Raw genomic sequence first — 18,825 nt, 5'->3', positions numbered from 1 at the left:
GTCAATTGATTGTGCCATTCCACATCTTATGTAGAATATTTTTCCCTATAGATTTCAATGGGTTGTTAAACAGAAAATCAGCACCAATATCCACACCCAAAAAAAAAAAAAAATGCACAAAAACTGCGATAAATAATGCTGAATTATGTATGTGGTTTTTGTGCGGTTTTGGGGCACAGTTCTTGGAGATCTGCTACACACAAATCTGTTTATATATTTTCTGACAAATTATGGGTGTTTCCCCATTTTTCTTTCTTTTTTTGGCTTGCAAAACACAGTGAAATATATGCATTCAAAAAAATTTGCATAAATTATTTATATGACCGAATGGGAAAAAAGTTATGGCTTAAAAAAAAAATATGGAAAATGCACCTGGTCGGAAAGGGGAGGCCTTCTTCAGACAAGCGTGTTCAGTGAGGAAAACATGCTGCGTGTGGGAACGTGATTTCCTGTTATGGACACTGCTCGTTTCACAGGATTGCAACTAACAGGAAAAGGAACGATAAACAAGATTAAGGGCTCTTTCACACGAGCAGATGCCGTGCGAATAATCTGCTGCGTGAAAGAGCGCCAAGCCCCTTCCGGACAGCAGAGACATGGAGCAGTAACATGATTGATAATGCTCCGTGCCTCTCTGTGACCTTTTTACTACAAAATCACAGTGAGATAAAGTTAGTAAAGGAAGACCGTCACTCACTGAATCTTGAAAAAAGGAAATCTTTATTGTCACATATGAGGCTACTTTCACACTAGCGTTCGGGCGGATCCGTTCTGAACGGATCCGCTCATAATAATGCAGACGGAGGCTCCGTTCAGAACGGATCCGTCTGCATTATATTAGCAAAAAAAAGCTAAGTGTGAAAATAGCCTGGGACGGATCCGTCCAGACTTTCAATGTAAAGTCAATGGGGGACGGATCCGCTTGAAGATTGAGCCACATTGTGGCATCTTCAAACGGATCCGTCCCCATTGACTTACATTGAAAGTCTGGACGGATCCGCACGGATCCGCACGCCTCCGAACGGCCAGGCGGACACCCGAACGCTGCAAGCAGCGTTCAGCTGTCCGCCTGTCCGTGCGGAGGCGAGCGGAGCGGAGGCTGAACGCCGCCAGACTGATGCAGTCTGAGCGGATCCGCCTCCATTCAGACTGCATCAGGGCTGGACGGCTGCGTTCGGGTCCGCTCGTGAGCTCCTTCAAACGGAGCTCACGAACGGAAACCCGAACGCTAGTGTGAAAGTAGCCTAATCCGTGACGCGTTTCGACTCACGTCTGGAGCCTTTCTCAAACGTATAGGATATGATACAAACAGAAATAAAACACGGCATTTAAATAACCAGCCAAGGCGGAAATGACATCACATTACCATGGTAGCAAAATCAACAAAAACAGTCGGCCAATTGGACTATAAGGCAGGTAAAGAGAAGAGATAGGAAAGGAAAAGATCCCAGCCGCAATCAATTAGCAATTCAAATAATGAAAATTTCCTAATAGCAATGGTAGGGTTAATTAAAGTTGCAAAGTTGTGCTGTTGCTGGGATATCTTCAGGTTTTCTAAAAGTAAAAAGGAAACAAATTATCTAATACATAGATTTGCAACAATGGTCAATGTTTTATATACAAAAAGAATGAAAGAAAGCATTTATGAATAGTAGCAAATATCTAGAGAGCTGAAGATTCACAAGAAACTGTGGAGGTCATACTCCCGGTTCAAGCCTTTGGGCTCCAATGTTTGCCATTGGATAATAGAACAGGTATCACAACCCCGTAGGTGGTGACAGGGTTAAGATGTTAAAGAAGCATGAATCCTATTGGATTCACACTTTGCAAACATTGGAGCCCAAAGGCTTGAACCGGGAGTATGACCTCCACAGTTTCTTGCGCAAACTGCGCTCCCCAATTCACAGAACGGATGCACAACGCTCGTGTGCTAGAGGCCATACATACTGACTGATAAATTATCCTCTGGTGCCTTCTCAAACAGCTGATCGGCAGGAGTCCCAGGTGTCATATCCCCACCGATCTGATACTGAAGGCCTATCCAGAGGAAAAAAGTTTCGGAAAACCCTTTTAAGGGCTCATGCACACGACCGTATGTATTTTGTGGTTCGCAAAAAACGGATCCGCAAAAAATATGGATGACGTCCGTGTGATTCCATATTTTGCGGAACGGAGCAGCTGGCCCCTAATAAAAAAGTACTATCCTTGTCCATAATGCGGACAATAATAGGACATTTTTTTGCGGAACGGAAATACAGACATACGGAAACAGAATGCAGACGGAGTAACTTCAGGTTTTTTTACGGAGCCATTTAAATAAATGGTTCCGCATATGGTCCGCAATAAAAAAAAAACGGAACGGACACGGAAAGAAGATACGTTCGTGTGCATGAGCCCTAAGGATGATGAAGTGTAACAGTGTGAAAGTGCAAAGACTACCATGATCTACTCGCATCAGCCAAAGGGTTAATGAAATGTAACACTGATATTATCTACTGTACTGAAAAACACCTAGGACCTGGGCATAACCCTGTTGATAATATAGCTAAATGCAAACGAGCACCAATGAGTCATGCGCATTCTCTGAAGGATGTCCAGTATGTACGTCAGTGTTTCAGTGTCTCTCGTGTGTATTCCAAGGTGTGGGAAGCCTGAAGGCACTGCATTCCACACAATCCAATCTCAGTATGGTGGCTTCCCTCCTTAGGTGTGTCCCCTTTTGTCATGCTGAGAAGTGACCACTCTTCAGTCACTCCTCGTTTTTATTTTGTCTCTAATTAGCGAAGAAAAGGTTTTGCAAAGAATCACAGAGTGGAATAACTTCTCCTCTAGGTTGTTATTAGTTCTAGAAAGCTTCCAATACACATTAGAAGTATGTCAGCAGATACCCTGACAATCCAATGTGTAAGGCAGGCCCCCGACTGACTGCCCAGAGCATGTCCCATCCTCTGTTTTCCAGGACCCTTTGACAGCAGCTTGTCCCAGTCTCTGCGATGGAATAAGGCCTCGTTCACATTTCTGTGTCCGTTTGACATATATGAAAAATTCAGTCCGTGTTTTTTCTGTGAAAATGTCCGTGAATGATCCGTGTTTGGTCTGTCTGTCTGTGTTTTGCCCTGCGAATGTCATCTACGCAGAGCAAAAGCATCTCTTATCAGCAGCCAATAAAAAATGGATGCAACACAGATACCATCCGTATTGCATCCGTGATTTTCACAGACTCGTAGACTTCAATGGGCATGTTTGGTCTGCATCATGCGCATAAGTAATGCATGTCTCCATGATTTTTTCACTGACCCACGGTAAAAAAAAATACTGATGTGTGAACATCAGATCCACCACCAACATAGGGGCTTTTTAAGACCGGCATCTAAAACGCCCCCTTAGTCTCCCTAATAAGAAAGAGCAACCCCAAGAGTGCTCTCTGTCTCTCTCTCTCTCTGACTCTCACTACAGGTTAATATCTATACGGATACTAACAACTTTTTAGGTTACATATTTAATATCTGTTTAAATATGTATAGGAAAAGGTTGTTAAAAATGCAACACATATAGACTTTCATTGAAGAAAAGTGTCATACATTTCTATCCCAACCTTTAATATACATATAGTTAGGTTTGACTGCAACAACCCAAATTATTTATTGTCTTGGTCAACATTATATAACAAAAATGTTTTTTTATGTACATTCTGTTCCGGGAAAAAAAATAACGAAAGCCTCTTACACGCGGTCGTTGCGGGTGCGTTGCGGGAAAGGATGCCGGTGCGTTGCGGGAAAATGCGTGATTTTTCCACGCGAGTGCAAAGCGTTTTAATGAGTTTTGCACGCGCGTGAGAAAAATCGGCATGCTTGGTACCCAGACCCGAACCCGGACTTCTTCACAGAAGTTCGGGTTTGGGATCGGTGCTGTATAGATTTTATTATTTTCCCGTATAACATGGTTATAAGGGAAAATAATAGCATTCTTAATACAGAATGCTAAGTAAATTAGGGATGGAGGGGTAAAAAAAAATATTTAAAACTTAAACTCACCTCATCCACAAGTGGATAAGGTGAGTTTAATTTTATTTATTTTTTTAACCCCTCAATCCTTAATTTACTTAGCATTCTGTATTAAGAATGCTATTATTTTTCATTATAACCATGTTATAAGGGAAAATAATAAATATCGGGTCCCTATCCCGATCGTCACCTAGCAACCATGCGTGAAAATCGCACTGCATCCGCACTTGATTGGGGATGCTTGCGATTTTAACTCAACCCCATTTACTTCTATGGGGCCTGCGTTGCGTGAAAAACGCACAATATAGAGCTTGCTGTGATTTTCACATAATGCACAAGAGATGCGTGAAAATCACCGCTCATGTGCACAGCCCCATTGAAGTGAATGGGTCCCGATTCAGTGCGGGTGCAATGCGTTCACCTCACGAATTGCACCTGCGCGGAATTCTCACCCAAGTGAAAGGGGCCTAACTGTCTAGTCATGTAAAAATTAAAACAGAAAAGGTATTTGCACTGAATTGACAAGTGGTATAAATAAAAATCTACCGGTAAGGGCTGTTTCACACAAGTGGATGCCATGCGTGACATCCGCTGCGTGAATGACAGCCAAGACCCGCTGCGGACAGAAGAAGCACGGAGCATTAACATGATTGATAATGCTCCGTGCCGCTCTGTGACCTTTTTACTACGAAATCACAGTGAGATAAAGTTGTCACTGTGATTTTGTAGTAAAAAGATCACAGAGAGGCAAGGAGCATTATCAGTAATGTTAATGCTCTGTGTCTCTGCAGTCCGCAGGGGGTCTTGGCTGTCATTCACGCAGCGGATGTCACGCATGGCATCCACTCGTGTGAAACAGCCCTAACTCTCTGGTAAAATACCTATCTTCATTGGTGTAAATACCATGGGAGTAGGCATAGCAGCTAATATTGGGCCCAGTAAGTATGAGGGGCTTGCTTCCAGCATTATGTACAGTAGGTGCACTTAGTAATGATTATGAATAATGAAGGGGGGGGTGAAAAAGTTAATTCAGACAATTGGGAGAATGAGGCAAGGACAATATTCATGTACTTTGAAATTACCCTGTGGTGTAAACCTATATTATAGCATTATTTTTTGCATTAGTTCTGTGCTGAGATTACATTGTGTTCTTGACACTATACATCATTAGGTATTCATCAATATCTCGGCATTATGAATAACTATCTCTATATTTTGACTACTGTGACATCACTGTATGATTGCTAAGCTGTAACTCTACTGAATGGATTATGTCTATCCTGTGACATCACTGCAGCCATTATCTCTTTGCTTTGCCATTAGGAAAAGGCACGTCGCACAGACCAAAATAATTATAGGCTTTTTATTCACTAAATATTGTAGTCTTTAAGAAAATATCACAATGTTGTCCTCTGGTTATTGTATTATGTACAGCTTCCATCATTACTTCCTGGAATTCATGTTTAACACTTTCTACTCTACACTTTCTACAGTTTTCACCTTCCTGCCCAGGCAATTTTTTCCAAATCTGACATGTGTCACTTTATGTGGTAATAACTTTGGAACACTTTTACTTATCCAAACCATTCTGTTTTCTCGGGATACATTGTACTTCACGACAGTCAATATATTTTTCCTTTATTTATTTTAAAAAAATCCCAAATTTACCAAACATTTGGAAAAATTCACAATTTTCTGAATTTGAATTTGTTTACTTTTAAGACAGCTAGTAATGCCTCATTAAATAGTTATCAGTCATCATTCCGCATATGTCTACTTTATGTTGGCATCATTTTGAATGTCATTTAATTTTTTTAGAATGTTAGAAGGCTTAGAAGTTTAGAAGCCATTCTTCTAATTTTCAACAAAATTTCCAAAACCATTTTTTAAGCACCAATTCATATATAAAGTGATTTTGGGGAGCTTATATAATGGAAACCACCCATAAATGACCCCATTTTAGAAACTACACCCCTCAAATTATTCAAAACTGATGTTACAAACTTTGTTTACCCTTCAGGTGTTCCACAAGAAATGGAAGCAAAATTTCAAAATGTCATTTTGTATGCAGATTTTTCATGTTAATCAATTTTTTCTTGCAACACAGCAAGGGTTAACAGCAAACTAGACCTTAATATGCATTACTGTGATACTGCAGTTTACAGAAATACCACATACATGGTGCTAAACTGCTCTATGGGCATGTGGCAGTGGTCAGGAGGAAAGGAGGGCCATATGGATTTTGGAGACAGATTTTGCTAGAATGGTTTTTAGGCACCATTTTGTTATTTGAAGAGACTCTGATGTACCCCTACAGAGGAAACTCTCAAAAAGTGACCCCATTTTGGAAACTACACCCTTCAAAGAATATATTAAGGGGGGTACTGAGCACTTTGACCCCCTAAGCGTTATACGGAATTAGGAAACACTTGGCTGTGAAAAAAATAAGTTTCCATAAAATGTTGCTTTAGCCCCAAATTTTTCATTTTCACAAGGTGTAACAGGATTAAAAGCACCCCATAATTTGTTGCCCATTTTCTCCAGAATACGGCAACTCCGTATATGTGGTGGTAAATTGCTGTGGGGGCACATGGCAGGATTCAGCATGGAAGGAGCGCCATATGGCTTTTGCAGCCCAGATTTTTATTAATTGGTTTAGGGGTGCCATTTTTTATTTTTTTAGTGATTGTTTTATATAAGGGCTAATTCTGTGACGGAATGCATAACGGAATGCCTTTAGAGGCATTCCGTTATTCATTCCATCATAATACAAGTCTATGGGCTGCTTAACGGATCCGTCCCATTTCCATTATGCAGGGGAGTCCTTTTCTGCATAATGGAAACGGGACGGATCCGTTATGCAGCCCATAGACTTCTGTTATAATGGAATAAATAATGGAATGCCTCTGAAGGCATTCTGTTATGCAGCCCGTCATAGAATTGCGTTATGGTCCGTGGTAACGGAAACTATAACGCAATTCACTTTTTACCAGTAAACGAATCGCAAACAAATTTCATAACTGGAAATTTGCTTATCTCTAGTATTCACCTCAGGGGACATATAATGTGATTTTTATAGAGCAGGTTGGTACAGACACGGCAATACCCTATGTGTCTATTTTTATTTTTTTTTTGCTAAGTTTTACACACTAAATGCATTTTTGAACAGAATAAAATCTTTTTTTTGTGAGCCATATTTTTCTTATTTTTCTGGTGATTGTCTTAGGTAGGGCTCATTTTTTGTGGGATGAGATGACGGTTTGATTGGTACCATTTTGGGGTACATATGCCTTTTTGATAGCTTGCTATTACAATTTTTGTGAGGGAAGGTGACCAGAAAATGGCTGTTTTGGCACAGTTTTTTTTTGTTTGTTTTTTACTGCATTCACTTGACAGGGTGGATCATGTGATAGTTTTATACAGCCGGTTGATACGGACGTGGAAATACCTGAAATGTATAATTTTGGGAAAATAAAGCTTTTTTTTTTACTTGAAACTTATTTTTTGTTTATTATGCAAAACTTTTTTTTCAACTTTTTGTTTTTCCCAAACTTCTGGGGGTCTGATCCCCTATACAATGCATTACAATACATCTGTATTGAATTGCAATGGCTGTAAGTGTATTACACAGTGTAATGCACTTACAGCCTTCCTGTCTGTGAGATTCAGGGGGCTGGATCTTACAGGCTAACAGGGAAGGCAGAACGATGCCTAAAGAAGGCATCAGGCTGCTGTCCCAGCCATCGGGTCCCTGTCACAGCAGCACGAGGACCCCGATAGGTGCTCCCTCTCTCTCCACACATCACACATGCATAGTAAGGGTTAATGCGCCGGCATCTGTGTTTTCACCGATGCCGGTGCATACAGCAGGGGTTTGGCTAATGGGAACAGCCGGTCCCCTGCAGCTGATCGGGCGGGCGCAGCTCCTGCACCAGCCCGATCAGTGCTCTGTAGTGCTACGGCGCTGGTTGGGAAGTCACTTCTTGCAGCGCCATACTATTACGGCGCTGGTCGGGAAGGGGTTAAAAATTCTAAATAGACACACATTACATTTTTATATTTTTTATATACGATGTTACATTTATAGCAAGCAGACTTCCTTCTTTCCTGCTCTGGTGGTTCTACAACCCAACAAGATCACATAAACATGGAGAGAACACAGAAACTGCAGGCAGATGGTTCAGTGGGTTTTCTTAGAAGCAAAAATTAACTTTAGTATTGCAGGGCATATATGAACAGATTATTATGAAATTTGGTAATATTGACTAATTACAGATGGTTTATTTCTCATGAGGTTTGGAAACAACTGAATTTGATGCAATGAAGAAAATTATTTTACAGAACATTTAGCAAATTTTTCTAGAATGACAGCTTAAACACAATGTTGATTTTGTTGTAAGATATGGAAGCTTTTAATTTTACAGGCCACAAAAATTAGGCATTCACCTGACAGAAAAGAACAAGTGATTATGTGGCTGGAGGTACATTAGGCGGTCACCTGATAAAATTTTTACTGTAGGCCAGTACAGGCCCCAAAAATTAGGCATTCACCTGACAGAAAAGAACAAGTGATTATTTGGCTGGATTAATAAGGCGGTCATTGAATTTTTTTTTACTGTAGGCCACTGGTGTAGAGGCCCCAAAAATTAGGCATTCACCTGAAAAGGCCTTTTATGCCGCTGTAAATACAGATGAAACTCGAAAAATTTGAATATCGTGCAAAGTTCATTTATTTCAGTAATGCAACTTAAAAGGTGAAACTAACATGAGATAGACTCATTACATGCAAAGCAAGATATTTCAAGCCTTTATTTGTTATAATTTCGATGATTATGGCTTATAGCTTATGAAACCCAAAAGTCACAATTTTGAGGTACCGTTTGCTCAGGGCATATGAATAAATTAGCTGACTAGAGTGTGACACTTTTGAATATTGAACCTTTTCACAAAATTCTAATTGTAAGCTGCATTAATGCAATTCCTTTTAATTTGCATTACTGAAATAAATGGACTTTTGCACGATATTCAAATTTTTCGGGTTTCACCGGTACATAAGACAAGGACCATTCTTTGTTCTGGGTGGTGGCGGATATGTGTGGGCTGGCATGAGGAAATTCTATTACACATGGTCATCACAGGTGTTGAATTCCTCAGAGATCCATGCCTCATTCATTTTTAGAAATGTGAGGTAGTCCACACTGTCGTGAGCTAGGCGAGTGCGCTTATTGGTCACGATCCCCCCTGCTGTGCTGAACATCCTTTCAGACAGGACACTCGATGAGGGGCAAGCCAATAGTTCCATGGCAAATTGTGCCAGCTCTGGCCACAGGTCAAGCCTGCACACCAAGTAGTCCAGGGGTTCCTCGTTTCTCAGAGAGTCCACATCGGCCGTTAACCATTGTCGATCTAGGTGTTCTCTGAGGCTGGATCCAGAGGGTGGCTCTCGATGGGTTGGCTGCAAGAATGATCTCATATCCGAAGTGACCAACACATCTTCAAACCGCGATCTTCTTGCAGGCACGGTAGGATTGGTACCCGCATCTGTTTTTCTGTGGGTGGAAATTTCTCTGCTAGCGCCCGCAACAACAGAATGCAGCATCTGTCGCAGCACGGCCTAGAAATGCTGCATTCTGAAAGCCCTCTGTGATGCTGGTAACATGTACAGTCGTGGCCAAAAGTTTTGAGAATTACATAAATATTGTAAATTGGAAAAGTTGCTGCTTAAGTTTTCATAATAGCAATTTGCATATACTCCAGAATGTTATGAAGAGTGATCAGATGAATTGCATAGTCCTTTTTTGCCATGAAAATTAACTTAATCCCCAAAAAACCTTTTCACTGCATTTCATTGCTGTTATTAAAGGACCTGCTGAGATCATTTCAGTAAACGTCTTGTTAACTCAGGTGAGAATGTTGACGAGCACAAGGCTAATCATTATGTCAGGCTGATTGGGTTAAAATGGCAGACTTGACCTGTTAAAAGGAGGGTGATGCTTGAAATCATTGTTCTTCCATTGTTAACCATGGTGACCTGCAAAGAAACTGGTGCAGCCATCATTGCGTTGCATAAAAATGGCTTCACAGGCAAGGATATTGTGGCTACTAAGATTGCACCTCAATCCACAATTTATAGGATCATCAAGAACTTGAAGGAAAGAGGTTCAATTCTTGTTAAGAAGGCTTCAGGGAGTCCAAGAAAGTCCAGCAAGCGCCAGGATCGTCTCCTAAAGAGGATTCAGCTGCAGGATCGGAGTGCCACCAGTGCAGAGCTTGCTCAGGAATGGCAGCAGGCAGGTGTGAGCGCATCTGCACGCATAGTGAGGCGAAGACTTTTGGAAGATGGCCTGGTGTCAAGAAGGGCAGCAAAGAAGCCACCACTTCCCTCCAAAAAACCCCATCAGAGACAGATTGATCTTCTGCACAAAATATGGTGAATAGACTTCTGAGGACTGGGGCAAAGTTATATTCTCTGAAGAAGCCTCTTTCCGATTGTTTGGGGCATCAGGAAAAAGGCTTGTCCGGAGAAGAAAAGGTGAGCGCTACCATCAGTCCTGTGTCATGCCAACAGTAAAGCATCCTGAGACCATTCATGTGTGGGGTTGCTTCTCATCCAAGGGAGTGGGCTCACTCATAATTTTGCCCAAAAACACAGCCATGAATAAAGATCGGTACCAAAACCCCCTCCAACAGCAACTTCTTCCAACAATCCAACAACAGTTTGGTGAAGAACAATGCATTTTCCAGCACGATGGAGCACCGTGCCATAAGGCAAAAGTGATAACTAAGTGGCTCGGGGACCAAAACGTTGACATTTTGGGTCCATGGCCTGGAAACTCCCCAGATCTTAATCCCATTGAGAACTTGTGGTCAATCCTCAAGAGGCGGGTGGACAAAGAAAAACCCACTAATTCTGACAAACTCCAAGAAGTGATTATGAAAGAATGGGTTGCTATCAGTCAGGAATTGGCCCAGAAGTTGATTGAGAGCATGCCCAGTCGAATTGCAGAGGTCCTGAAAAAGAAGGGCCAACACTACAAATACTGACTCTTTGCATAAATGTAATGTAATTGTCGATAAAAAACTTCGAAACGTATGAAGTGCGTGTAATTATATTTCACTACATCACAGAAACAACTGAAACAAAGATCAAAAAGCAGTTTAGCAGCAAACTTTGTGAAAACTAATATTTGTGTCATTCTCAAAACTTTTGGCCACGACTGTATGCCATTTTGTGTTTGTACCGGGGGTCTAAGTAGGTTGCCACCCTGTACTGATCCTTGCCCTTTATGCTTTTTTATACGGAGGGAACTCTTCAAACACTGGAGTATGAAGGCCCCCATTTGCACTATATTGGAAGTGGTGGAGCGCCCTGTCTTCTGCTCATCGCCCAGGAGAATGTCGTCCTCGGTCTCTTCCCCCCGCCACAGACAACACCAGGAAAAGTTTAAAGTCCCCCTCAAAGCCTGCTCTTCTTGCTCCTCCTCCCCCCAGCCACCATCCTCCTCTGACTCCTCTAGCCCCTATTCCCCCTGGGAATTCATTCAGCTCCTGCTACTCGGCTTGATCAATGACACGACGCAATGCACGCTCCAGAAAGAAGGCGTAAGGTATGATGTCACTAATGGTGCCCTGGCTGCGACTGACCAGTTTGGTGATCTCATCAAATGGCTGCAAAAGTCTGCATGCGTTGCGGATGAGCAGCCACTGGCACAGTGAAAAGAAACCAAGCTCCCCAGAACCTGTCCTGCTACAGGTAGTTGTTGACGGTACGTTGCTGCTGCTGCAGCCTATAAAGCATATACAAGATGGAGTTCCAGCGCATCGGGCTGTCACAAATCAGACGTCTGACGGGCAGGTGCGAGGTGAATCCATTGAACAGTTGGTGGTGCCCCAAGCTTATCGCAAACTCGTATTAGAGTAGCCCACCAGCAGTTCTCTGGGGTCATCTGGAAATGCAAAAAAATGCAGGATCGGATTCTACAGCAGTTTTACTGGCCCAGTGTGTTCAGAGAGGTAGAAGAATATTGTTAGTCTTGCCCAACCTGCCAGATAACTAGCCTCCAGCTTCATTTCCGTAGTCCCCTGGTACCTCTCCCAATTATGGAGGTCCCATTCGAGCTAATCGCTATGGATCTCATAGGCCTGATACCGAAGTCTGCTAGAGGACACCAGTACATCTTGGTTGTCCTCAACTACACCACTCGGTACCCGGAGGCGGTGCCACTAAGGCCTCCATGTCACATTTCTCCCCCTCCATGTCACATTTCACCGCTTCAATGTCACATTTCTCCCCCTCCATGTCAAATCACCTATGTCACATCAGCCCTCACATTTCTCCCCCCTCCATCCATGTTGCCACATTTCTCCCCCCTCCATCCATGTTGCCACATTTCTTCCCCCTCCATCCATGTTGCCACATTTCTTCCCCCTCCATCCATGTTGCCACATTTTTCCCCCTCCATCCATGTTGCCACATTTCTCCCCCTCCTTCCATATTGTCACATTTCTCCCCCTCCATCCATGTTGTCACATTTCTATCTCTCCATGTCAAATCACCTATGTCACATCAGGCCTCCATGTAACATTTCTCTCCTCCTCCATCCATGTTGTCACATTTCTCCCCCCTCCATCATGATCATTTCACCCCCCATGCCACATACATTTCTCCCTGCGGGCCGCATAGACAGACTACTTAGAGACATTTGTCCACACAGTTACTCACCACCAACAGCTCCACCTCCTGTCTCCAGACCTCCGCTCCCCGGTCTACACTACTTGCTGCTGCCTGCCGCCACTCAGCAGTCACCCCCCCTGACCCTGTTACTGTCTGTGTTGCTGATGCCGCTGCTGCTGAGCCTGCGTACCGCTCTGTGAGGAGGTGAGGGCCGGGGCCGCACGGCACACCTGCAGGCTGCGGAGGGCGGCCGGGCCCGGCGGGGCAAGTCCGCAAGTTACGTATTTAAAAATAATAATAAATAAAAAAAATAAAGAAAAATTATTTCTGCCCTGGCACCGCCCCCCCTTCTCTGCGCCCTCAAGCAGCCGCTTGGTCTGCCTTATTATAGAGCCGGCCCTGAGTGTACATAAGATTTGTCCTTACGCTGCACATAGTCCACACATGTGCAGGTAACCTGAATGTTTGTGTATCATCCTTGACTATAATTCTGCCATTCTAGTCATGGACCAAGAAAATCAGGATAAACAATTTAATTCTTTCTACCCAGATAGGAACATTGTTTATGAGGGACAATTCAGCACCTCTACCCTACTGGGCATAAAGAGAGAGCTTTACGCAAGTAGATTAGTAAATTAATGATTAACCTGAATATTAAATAGGGTTTCCATAAGAAAGCTATGCCTGGTCAGGATAAATGGGCCCACTAATTCATCACTGCAGTGGGCAACATATCCTTGTACCTGTGTTTGGTACCGCAGCTGAGCCCCATTTTATTAATAAGTCTAAGATAAGGCTTAGGACTTATTAAGACTTCAAGTATTTGGTCAGTTATTTCCATCAGTTATTGTAATCCAAAACCATTAGTGAAGCCTATTCAGATATAAGATATCATTTTAAGATTTCCTCCTGTTTTGGCTCACACTAAATAATGGAAATAACTGACCAAATAACTAAAGTGTGAACTCGGCCTTAGCTGCACAGTCAGAGACAGTCACACGATGGGGAGTGGTGCTGTGAAAGAACTGGAGTGCCATTGCCTGTCTTTTGATGATTTAGGGGTTGGCAGGGATCAAACTCACACTGATCACAAACTGATAGCATGAAAGGGTCATCAATGTTAAATCTAGGAAACCACTTATCACCAACTGTACACGATTTAACGTCATTGCTTTAAAACACTTCATGCACAGCCATTTGTGGACTTTACCACCAAGCACCAAATTCTTGTAAGCCCCACAGATTAGTGGCCCCCTGCTAACCAGAAGTGGTTGGCTGAAAAAAAAGGACTAAAGGGGTAGACATATAACCTGTAGCCAGTCCAGCTGCCTGTGGGCCCTTTCTATCTATCCATCTTTCCAAAGAAAAGTAGCAGAAGTGCCAGGCTGCAATGCTAACACGAGAGTGGGGCTTAGCAGGCCAACATGAGGGGAGCTTAGCAAGCTGACGGGTGAAGTCTAGCATTGCACTGGGGCAGAGCTTAGTGGTGAAATGGGGAGGTGCCAGGCATAACTTTGCTGGGGGCACCAGAAATGCCAAATCCACCTCTTTACACAGACAACAGGGTGACCATGTTTACAGAGAGCACTGAAGTGGTAGTAAAACTTGCATATAGCTGATTAATGTTACACGCGTTGCTGGTTTTGTTCAGATATATTGTAAGAGCAGGTGCTGCTACTGCAAGAGGTTAACTGAATATGGGCATGCAGATCTGGTGCTATTGCCTCTTCTGAAAAGCTTCTCAGTAAATCTTGGCTGCGATCAGTAACATTCAGCAATTCTCTATAGCAGCATTGTGCAGAATAATGTTGTGGTTGTGAACAGAAGCATGAAGGATTTGTTTGTGAATAATTTAACAGCCAGCTAAAATAAGGAGCTGATTATATTACTGCTCTGGAACTTTTTCTCTTCATCGATAAGCATTTAGATCTTCCCAATTAAACTATACAGATTGCTCTCATCCACATCAGATGTCATTATTATTCCTATTAGGGTACTTTTACACTTGGTTTTTCTTTTCCGGCATAGAAAGGGGCCGGTGCAACCACATAGGCAAACTAGGCTGCAGCCCTGGGCAAGCGGCTCTTGAGCCACCCCCAGCGCCGTTATAGGAGGGCCAGGAGGTGGAGGTCCTTCTTAAATATGGCAGAGCAGGCATCTGCTTACCCTGATGGCAGGTGCCTGCTCTGCCAGTAAATTACCGGAGGAGAGGAGGCGGGCGGCAAGGGAGGCTGTTCTAGCAACTCCCCAATCCTCCCTCGTGCGCCCTCTGTGATGCCGGAATGACGTCATTTCGGGCCCGGCATACTAAATTGCGCACTGGAGGACTGAGGAGCTGCACCACACTGGACCCCAGGGAGGTGAGTGTTTAAGTGTTTGACTGAGTGAGTGTCTGCCTGTGTATTTATGTCAGGGAGTGAGTGTATGTATGTCTTTCTGTCAGTAAATGTATGTGTGTCTGTCATTGAGTGTCTGTGTGTGTATGTCAGTGAGTGTGGATGTCTGTCGGTCAGTAAGTGTCTGTGTGTTTGTCAGTGAGTATGTGTATGTTTATCAGTGAGTATATGTGTGTGTTTGTCTGCCAGTGAGTGAGTGTCTGTCAGTGAGTTTCTGTGTATGTGTTTCAGTGGGTTAGGTGTATGTCTGTCAGTGAGTGAGTGTGTGTCTGTCTGTCAATGAGTGTATGTGTGTCTGTCAGTGGGTGCCTGTCAGTGAGTGAGTGTGTGTCTGTCAGTGAGTGCCTGTCAGTGAGTGAGTGTGTCTGTCTGTCAGTGAGTGTATGTGTGTCTGTCAGTGAGTATGTCTGTCAGTGAGTTTCTGTGTACGTTATTCAGTGAGTGTCTGAGTGCGTGTCTGTCTGTCAGTGAGTTTCTGTGTACGTCATTCAGTGAGTGTCTGAGTGCGTGTCTGTCTTTCAGAGTGTGTGTTTGTCTGTCAGTGAGTTAGTGACATGAGGGGGCGGCAAAATGGATCTATGCCTAGGGCGGCAAAAATCCTTGCACCGGCCCTGGGCATAGAGTTCCGTCCTAGGGGCTCTATACCGGAAAAGAACTGATCAGTTTTATCCCCATGCATTCTGAATGGAGAGGAATCCGTTCAGGATGCATTAGGATGTCTTCAGTTCAGTCTTTTTGACTGATCAGGACAGAGATAAGGCTACTTTCACACTAGCTGCAGGACGGATCCGACAGGCTGTTCACCCTGTCGGATCCGTCCTGCCGCTATTTTGCATTGCTGCCGGACTGCCACTCCGTCCTCATTGACTATAATGGGGACGGGGGTGGAGCTCCAGCGCAGCACGGGAGTGCACGGCGAGAGGCCGCTGGACTAAAAGTACTGCATGTCCGACTTTTTAGTCCGGCTGCCTCTCACCGCGCACTGCCATGCTGCGCCGGAGCTCCGCCCCGTCACTATTATAGCCAATGGGGACGTAGCGGGAGTCTGGCGGCACGGCAAAATAGCGGCAGGATGGATCCGACAGGGTGAACAGCCTGTCGGATCCGTCCTGCCGCTAGTGTGAAAGTACCCTAAAACCACACCATGCTACGGTTTTATCTCCGGCCAAAAAACTGAACACTTGCCTGAATACCGGATCTGGAATTTTTTCCATAGGAATGTATTAGTGCTGGATCCGGCATTCAAAAAACCGGAATGCTGGATCCGACCTTCCGCTCTGAATAAATGACCGAAAAAAATAAATGCTGAATCCGTTTTTAAGGATACACCGGAAAGACGGATCCGGCATTTCAATGCATTTGTAAGACGAATCAGGATACTGATCAGTCTTACAAATGGCATTAGTTGGCAAACGTTTTGACGGATCCCGCAGGCAGTTCCGGCGACGAAACTGCCTGCCAGATCGCTCTGCCGCAAATGTGAAAGTAGCCTTACATGGGATGTAATTCTCACATAGCTGGACTGCGACCCTATAGCAATCTAATCTTTCTACAGTTTGAGAGCAATATAGGATAAAATTAGCCACAGGCTGTCTTCTGGAGTAGATGATGGTAACCCTGGGAAGACAGGAAAGGAGGAAGGGCTGTGCCCAAATGGAGGGTGAAGTTACACTTTATTGTATATAATAATCTTTATATAGCGCCAACACAATCCACAGCGCTGTACAATTAGAGGGCTGAAGTACAAACAAAATCATACATTACATAGTCAACATTTAAAACGAAGTGAGGGCCCTGCTCACAAGAGCTTACAATCTATAAATCTACTGTATGAATCTACAATCTACTATATGCACTTTTGTGAAAAGGTTCAATATTCTAGGCTCAAAGTGTCACACTCTAGTCAGCTAATTAATCATATCCCCTGAGAAAAGGGGACCTCAAAATTGTGACTTTTGGTTTTCATAAGCTGTAAGCCATAATCATCCAAGTTATAACAAAAAAAGGCTTGAAATATCTCGCTTTGCATGTAATGAGTCTATCTCATATGTTAGTTTCACCTTTTAGTTGCATTACTGAAATAAATGAACTTTGCGCGATATTCTAATTTTTTGGAGTTTCACCTGTAATAGGAGCTGTAGTTTTGCACAAGGGATTTGCAAAATTAATGTAATGCAAAAAGTATGAAGGACAAAATATCATAGTGATAATTGTTCATCTTCATGCACTTTCCATTGGCCAGTGTAAAGGAGTTTATCATTGATCAACGCTCATCATTGTCCAGAACCAGGCCATGTAAAGGGACCCTTTTCCTTCACCTTAAATGCTATGTGTACAACTGCATTTTTATCAATCCAATGTATCTTAAAAACGAAGAAACTGTGTGTAATTAATATTAGAGAGGAGCGAATTTGTAACAAATTCGATTCGGCCGGTTCGCCTAATTTTCCGAAAAGATTTGCTTCGATCCAAAATTATTCGAGGCAAATCGCGTTAAAAACGGCTATTTCTTGGCTGCAGAGAGCCTTTATCGTAGAACACTGTGCCTTGCAGTATGACATGCAGATGACAGGCGTCGCTCTTAGAATCACTGCACACTTCACTTATTTGGGCAGTCAAGGGGCCAAAACGGACAAAATAACTGAAGTATGAACTCAGCCTTACAGGTCGATGTTAGCATCAAGAAGAAGCGCACACCTTTTACACTGTCGCAGCTGATTCTCCATAGATGTCTACAGAACCTGTTCTATTAAACGCTTATAGAGGTCGCCGACAGAGTGGAGAGGGTGTCAGCAGTAAGTTTGTGTTGACGTCACTGATTAATTTGCCCTTCCTCTGATCTGTCAGAACAATAACCCACAAAAAATAGATCCTGTCTGTGGAGTATATGCCTTCACTTGGTCAGGATTTTCTCAATAATCCATCAGTATTGCTAATACCAAAAAAAAACAGGAGTGGATCTAAAACAGAGATGTGAATGGAATATTTGCATGTCTTCTGTGTTTTGTACCCACTCCTGCTTTGGGATACCAAATCATAAGCCAATTCTGATGGGACCATACAGGCCTTAGAGCTGCTACACAGACAGGATCCGTTGTCTCATTTTTCCTTCCTTCTGACAGATCAGAAGAAGTGTCAAACAAATGATAATGTCAGCCAGGCCAAAAGGCAAAATAGTGGCCCAGTCTTGAAGTAGGGAGGGTGGGAACCAGTGGCGTACCGCCCATAGAGGCAGACCACGCCACTGCTATGGGGCCCGCGGCACTGGGGGGCCCGTAGCGCAGATAAGGCCCCGCCCACACTATTTGGCCCCGCCCACTCATGACCTGCAGCCGGCTATGTGGCTGCTTTTCTCCCCAGGGCCCGGCCCCAGCCCCAACATCAACTCATCTCCGCGCCGCCCCCCCCCGCCTCCATGTTTAGCTGAATCGCCTCCCAGAGGCGCAGCTAAGTCCTCAACACCCTCCCCCCTCCTCAGCGCCGCTCTCTGCAAACACCCGATCCTCCTCTCGTCGGCGTCCCAAATCCCGCGCAGGCGCAGTGCCGGCGATTGCCTGCGCTCTGATAATACGGCTGAGGGCAACAGCTTCAACATCGTCACTGGGCATGCGCCGAGCCCAGTGACTATGTTGAAGCTGTTGCCCTCAGCCGTATTATCAGAGCGCAGGCGCAGGCAATCGCCGGCACTGCGCCTGCGCGGGATTTGGGACGCCGACGAGAGGAGGATCGGGTGTTTGCAGAGCGCGGCGCT

Source organism: Bufo gargarizans, chromosome 1 (genome assembly GCF_014858855.1).
Source record: "Bufo gargarizans isolate SCDJY-AF-19 chromosome 1, ASM1485885v1, whole genome shotgun sequence".
NCBI lineage: Eukaryota > Metazoa > Chordata > Amphibia > Anura > Bufonidae > Bufo > Bufo gargarizans.
The sequence above is the reverse complement of the archived record's forward strand: the minus strand, read 5'-3'. Positions refer to the sequence as shown.